Here is a 7,548-nt window from a genome sequence, read left to right as displayed (position 1 = left end):
AGCTGTGGTGCAATCCTGAAGCCATGAGATTCAAACCTGCCAACAGCCCTGTGAGAACAGGATGGGCAATCTTCTCCCGTGCAGTTAACTGCCTCTGAACACCCACCAGAGGCTCAGCTATAGGTCGATTCTGACTCAATGGTTCGCAATAGCAACATCTAGTTTCCAAGGCTCTAGAGAATTGGAAGTTCACCAGAGTGTGAAATTCTGTTCTGTAGTTTACTGTTAGATCTAGATGTTGGCATGAATTCCCTGATCTTATATGTTCAGTAGTGCTAGTCTGGCATTGTCTTAGGTATCTAGTTGTTGTATAGCAGAAATACCACACAAATGGATGGTTTCATATTTTTTTCTAAAATAGTGATTTTAATGAAAGTTTACATTTGAGTTTTCATTCTTTCATTGCCACACATTTTCCTCCTTCCCTTCCCTTCTATTTCCTCCAGTCCACTTTGTAATGCACTTCTTGCTCCAGATTTTTGTCATATATATAATGTTTGATCATATATGCCTTTCAGTCATTCCTCCCGCCTGTTAAAGTGCAGTGTTTATTATCTACCAACTCTTTCCTGTTCTCCCACCCTCCATCTCTCATGCAAGTCCTATTTTATTACAGTGGTATTACATTGTATTTGTCCTTTTGTGATTGAGAAATTTTATTCAACATTATGTCTTCTAGGTTTACTCATGTTATGTAGTGTTTTCCAAGTTCATTGTTTTCCAGTGCTATGTAACATTCCATTGCATGACTTCACCACAGTTTTCCTATCCATTTGTTCATTGATGGGCACTTGGGCTGCTTTCACCTTTTCACTATTATGAAAATTCAAGAATAAACATGAGTGTGCACAAATCTGTTTACGTCTTGGCTCTGGTTTCTTTAGGGTATATTCCCAGAAGTTGAATAGCTGAGTCAAATGGTTTTTCTATTTCCAACTTTTTGAGAAAGTGCCAAACTGCCTTCCATAGTGGTTGTACCATAATAGTGCAGAGATCATTGTTCTAAATGTCACACTCCATGCCTAGCTCTTCTTTCTTGGTGGTAGGAGATTCCTCTGATCTCTATTCTCTCATTCAATCTCTTGTATATATCGAAATACTTATCTTCCAGCACTGTATTGAGCAATGTTTTCTGGTTATGCATAGGGTTTTGAAAGGCCTTTTACTTAAGAAGTGCTTGGCTAGTTCTGTTTTGTGAAACTGACTGGCTCAGTGCTGTTGTACATAGGGTCACTATGAGTCACAGGTGACTGGACAACACATAACAACAACATGGAAAAGTCAATGAAGAAATTAAATATCAGTAGTCAGAACAAGGCTAGGGTCTAACCGTAGAACAGATCATCAATTACTCATATCAAAGTTCAAGTCAAAACGGAAAAAAATTAAAACAAATTCACAAAATCCAAAACATGACCCTGAGTTTAGCCCAATTGAATTTCAAATTAATATCAAGAATAAATTTGAGACATGGAACACTAATGCTCAGAGACCAGATAAATTATGGGATGACATCAAAGGCATTTGTATATATAGAAAGCTAAAGGTCATTACCAAGGCAGGAAAGAAAGAAAAGACTAAAAGGAATGTCAAAAGAGACCCTGAAACTTATACTAGAAAATAAAGAAGTCAAAACAAAGGAAAGAAATAGCACAGGACAGAAGATTTCAAATGAAAGCTTGAGAAGAAAATGCAAAGTATTATAACAAAGAGATAGAGTTAGAAAACCAAAAGAGAAGAAAATGCCAGGAACTTCTCAAGCTAAAAAAATGAAGAAGAAAAAATTAAGCTGGGTTTTACAATTCAGAAAAAAAAATTATAGGCAAACTCTTGAGTGATGCAGGAAGCATAAAAAGAAGATGAAGAAAAGATTGCAGCTGTCAACAATTGCATTTCATTTGGATCCAAAATCAAGACCCATGGTAGCAGAAGTCAAGAAATGAAATAGAACATTACTTTTGGAAAGGCTACTGTCAAGGACATCTCTAAAGAGAAAGATATAAATTTGAAGACCCAGGTGTGTCTGAGCCAAGCCTCGGTATTTTAATTTACTTCACATACTTCTGACAGTTGGACAACAAATAAGGAAAACTGATTAAGAAGAACTGGTGCTTTTTTCAATTTTTAGATAAAATTTTTATTTTATACTAGTTAACCTACAAAGTTCATATATGTTGCTTTTTACACTGGGTATTTCCTATTTCTTTTACCCACCCCTCAGAACACCCATCAAATTTTGTGATCCTATGTCTTTATCCCCCATCCGTACCCTTCTGCTCCCACTCTCCACCTCTTAGATCTTCATACATGTTTCACTAGTTATCTATTTCTACAATAATAGTCTCATATAGTGTTTGTCCTTATGGAACTGAATTGGTTCACTTATGATAATGCTCTCCAGTCTCTCCGAATTTAGGTAGTGATTTACAAAATCATTGCTCCTGTTTGTTATGTAGTATTCCCTCAGGTGACTGTACCATGATTTCTCAATCCATTTGATGTGGTTGGACATTTGGGCCGTTTCCATGTTCTTGCGATGTGAATAACGTTGCTATGAACATTGGTGTACCAGTTTCTGTTTGTACCTCAGTTCTCATTTTCTTGGGGTATTTGATGTTCAGCTTTTTAAGGAAATGCCAAACTGCGTCCCAGAGTATTTGTACCAGGTACAATCCCACCAATAGCATGTAAGAGCTCCTATCTCACCACCTCCTCTCCAACATTTATAACTTTCTGTCCTCTTAAACTTTACCACTGCTGCTGGAGTGAGATGATATCTCATTGTCATTTTGATTTGTATCTTTCTTATTGCCAGTGCTTTTGAGCATTTCTTCATGTGTCTGTTGGCCGTCTGAATATCTTCCTCTGTGAAAATTCTTTTCATGTCTTTTGCCTATTTTCTAATTTTGTTATCAATCTTTCTAGTGGAGGCCCTTAGGATCCTGTAAACTTTTGATATGAGAGGCTTCTCTGAAATGATATAACACTCCCTGACCTCAAAACCTACTACATAGCAGTAGTAACCAAAACAGCATGGTACTGGTACAAAGAGAGGCACATAGACTAATGGGACAAACTTGAGAACCCAGAAATGGGCCCAACTACCTATGGTCAACTGATATTTGACAAGGAAATAAACCTATCAAATGGGGAAATGACAACCTCTTCAACAAATGGTGCTGGTAAAACTGGACTACTGCCCTTAAAAAGCTGAAACAGGATCCTCATCTCCCACCACACACAAAGATCAACTCAAGGTGAATTAGAGACCTGGGAGTAAAGCCCCAAACTATAAAGTTCATAAGAGACAAACTGGGATCAATCTTAGATGGCCTAGTGTACGTTATAAAGAGACTGCCAAATACAGTCAGAAATGCACAATCTGGAGAAGATGAAATTAAAGAACGAGACCTTCTAAAGATTAAATCACTGTGGGCATCAAAACCTTTTTCCAACAAAGCCAAAAGAAAACTTACTAATTGGGAAAAAGAACTGATGCTTTTGAATTGTGATATTGGCAAAAGATATTGAATTTCCCAGGGTCTGAGACTGCCAAGAGAAGCAACGAAGCTGTCTTGGAGAAAGTGCAACCAAGTGGAAGAAGTGTCTTGGAGGAGGCAAAGATGGTGAGACTTTGTCTCATAAACTCTGGACATGTTGGCAGGAGGGGCCAGTCTTTGGAAAAAGATATCATATTGGGAAAGGTCAGGGAAAGACAGGAAGATCCTTAATGCGACAGATTGACACAGTGACTATGACAATGGCCTTGAACATGGCAGAGATGGTGAGAATGGTGCAGGATAGAGCAAGGTACAGTTCTGTTGATATTTGGCTGCTATAAATCATAGTTAACTCAAGTGTACATAACAACACGTCAACAGAGATTGACTCCAGATAAAATCAAACTGTGTGGACTGTGGATAAGGTAGATCCACATCCTGTGTCATTAACATAATTGCCTTTAGTTCTGTCTCATTACCACCACAGTGATAAGGATTTACAAAGTATAAGATAATTTTATCACATTACAAAATGGAGGATAATTATATAATGCTATTGTTGTGTACCATAGAGTTGGAACTGACTCATAGCTGACCCTCTGGTGGGTTTTAGAGGCAGTTAATCTCACTGGAGGAGAATGCCCATCATTCTCCTGCAGAATAGCTGGTGGCCTCAAACCGTATGTCTTCACGATTGCGGCTTCTTGTCACGAAGCCATCAGAGCTCCCTAATTATATAATACTGAGAATCACATCTCAACCCAGCTGACGTATCTTTTTGGTAGACACAATTTCATCTACTATAGGCATTGTTTGATTGTTCTGGTCTCATGGCAAAGTAGGCAAGTTGTCATGGATACAACTAACCATTCGTTAATTTCCTTTTCCTATTTTTATGTTATTCCTTCTTCTGTTGATCCAGGATAATAGAGACTAAGTATACTTTAGGGAGTTCTGGTGGTCTAGTGGATAAGGAGTTGCTCTGCCAACCCAAAGACGTGTGGTTTGAGGGAGAAATCTGCTCTGACAGAGAAGAGAGGTGATCTCCTCCGGTGTGATTCACAGCTTAAGAAAACCTGGTGGAGGGTCAGCTTTGAGTTGGTTCTAACCCAAATCTCCTAACAACAACATTTACACTTTGGATGCCCATTAATTGTAAGCTTTTAAGACCTCAAACACTATCCAACAAAATAGGATTGAGAACACTAGCAACTAAACAGTGCTTGTGAGGCAAAATAAGCTCTTTTCCTTGTTGACCTGAATGGTGACAACTCACATTAGTATTGTTTTTTAAATATTTTTGTTATTTTAAAATGTTAATGTGCATTAAAATCGCTGAGAGGTTGTTAAACCATAGATTCCTGTGATTCAGTAAATCTAGAACAGAGCACAAGCGTTTGCATTTCTAGCAACTCTCAGGTGGTTCTGATGCTTTGGGTCAGTAAACCACACTATTGTGGTGATGATAGAAGTGGAAGTATCCCTCTTCACAACTATGAAGAAAGGGAAATCATAAAAACCAGTCTCATAGGCATATTGCTTCCATCTTTCTTGCATTCCCTCTTGAGCAAAGTATGGTCTTAATTTGTTTGCTCTGCATTTGAATTTCCATCTAAATACATGTTTACCAGGCTGAACAAAAAAAAAGGCAGCAGTTCTTAGTGATATTTCCTTTTTGGAAACAGTGTAGAAGGGTGGAAAATATACTATTACTTTTCTCTCCTCCCTGAATCCCACACCTTCTGGCTTTTCACACAGTCAATCAAGCTGAGGAACCAAAAAAAGGTTAGAAGTATTATATTAGAGGCTATAGAGTGTTTTGTTAAATCCCTTCACTTCTGAAGCTTGCCTCTTGAAGGAAGGTCAGTTAATGCTGCAATATGAAAGAAAATCCATGGGTAGAAAGAGTCAAAGCTTCTTCCTAGATGAAGCTGTGTTTTCCATTTGATGGTAATCAGCATTTACAGAATGCGGAGCAGGGCCATGCAGCAGAATTCTCTGGTAGACCATTATTTGGGCTATTCAATTTTCACCTGTTTCTCTCATGTCACTGACACAGTCTGTGTGTGTGACAAAGAGTGCTGGTGGGTGGTTGAAAGCATTTTGTGGGCCCTCCTCTCTCTTTTTTAAGATGTATCCTAATTTTTGACCCTATTATAAAATCAGGACATGCAGCTTGTAGAAAATAAAAAAATTATAAGAATGAAAATATCCTAAGAGTGTATCTCAAAAAAATGTAATAATTTCATTATTTCCTGTCTTGTATTTTCATGGTTGAAGATATGCAAATATGTTTTGATACATTCAGAATCAGACTTTCATTTGTAGTACCAGCATGGACATTTTTATCTATTTTATTAAACTGTTTACAAAATCAAGGTTTTAACTAATCCTCTATTGTTGGAAATTTAGATTGTTTCTATTTTTTCACTCTTTCTGGCACTGTGACAGAATAAATGTTAAGAGACATTCCTTTCATAATGAAAACATGGGATTAAATGTTAAATCAATCCAACATCTCTTTCTCATTTTCTTTCTTTCTCTTCCTTGTACATTTCTGTGCTTGTGGAAAACAGAACCTTCTATAAAGCCAGAAAAAAAGAAAAATGCTTAGGTCCTGGGAACCATTATTAAAGTGCTAGAAGCAATGTTTCCCTTGGGAGTATTTGCACATCTTTAATTGCGTAGTTCCTAGGTTTAAGCAGGCCACTCAAAAAAGAAAAGAAAGTAGGGGGTGGGGAGGAGAGAGGATAAGGCACAAAGCTTTGGACTCCAACACAGGCCCTGGACAGGTGGACAGTATATTTACAGAAGAGACTCTGAGCGTACGTAACATTCAGATTCTTGTTTTATTGCTGATTTCATATCTGTGTTTAATTTATTAAAATTCATCATCGAGCCTTTAAGTTATAATATGTGCACATATCTTTTCATATATATTTTGAAATAAAGTGGGGGAAAAAGCGTATTACTTGTGTGGCTTCCTCCCAGCATAAAATTTATCCTGGGGTGGTGGAATCTCACATCCCTGCCAGAAAAAAAAATCAGACCTACTTTGGAGCAATGTAAATTATGCTCATAGATTTTCCACAGACAAAATTGTAAAAAGCAACAAATACAAGAGGGAACGAGCCACCGTGGGAGAGGGTTTGGCAGAAACAAACACACTTCAGCGTGAGATGCACGTTGACATTAGTGGAATTACCAAATAATGAATATGAAATATGTCACATATGTTCAAAGAAATAAAGCATTGAGAGTATGACCAGGAAATAATCAGACTGTCGTTACGTGCTGTCAAGTAGACTTACAATCCCCTGATTCACAACTGAATGAGGCAGTCTCTGCTCTTTCCAGGCCCATCTCACTACTAATGTTCCACACCATTGTTTTATGGCTAAGCCACCTTATTGAGAGCCTTCCTCTTATTGATAACCCTCTACTTTATCAACTGTGATGACCTCCTCCGGGGACTGGTCCATCCTGATGACATACACAGCATGTGAAATGAAGACCCACCCTTCTCACATTGAAGGACCATCCCAGCTGAACTACCAAGACAAATCTATTTGTTCTTTTGGCAGTTCCTGCTGTATTCAGCATTGTTTCTTAACATTGTAATTCAAATACATCAATCCTTCTTTGACCTTCCTTATTCACTCTCTAGCTTTCACATGCACATGAGGTAACAGAAATGATTACATATTGGGCCATACACAATTTGGTCCTCAAAGTAATGCCTTTCCTCTTTAGGACCGTGAAGAGGTTCTTTGCTGAAGATTTTCCCAATCAGTACATGAATTGTGAGTGTGGATCCTACTTGCCCCTGGTAATCACTAATAAACTTTGCTCTCTATGAAATTGTTCATCTTGTATAAGGACTCCTGGTTGTGTAGTGGGTTATGAAACAGGCTACTAACCAAAAGGTCAGTGATTTAAATACAGTAGCTGCTTTGTAGCAGAAAAATGCTGCAGTATGTCTCAGGAACCTCATGGAAGGTTGCCATGTGTTTGAATAAACTCTACAACAGTGAATCTTAAACACTTC

The sequence above is a fragment of the Elephantulus edwardii genome, unplaced genomic scaffold (assembly GCF_000299155.1).
Source record: "Elephantulus edwardii isolate Elephantulus edwardi_28Jun2011 unplaced genomic scaffold, EleEdw1.0 scaffold00150, whole genome shotgun sequence".
Taxonomy (NCBI): Eukaryota; Metazoa; Chordata; class Mammalia; order Macroscelidea; family Macroscelididae; genus Elephantulus; species Elephantulus edwardii.
Note: the sequence above shows the minus strand (reverse complement) of the source record.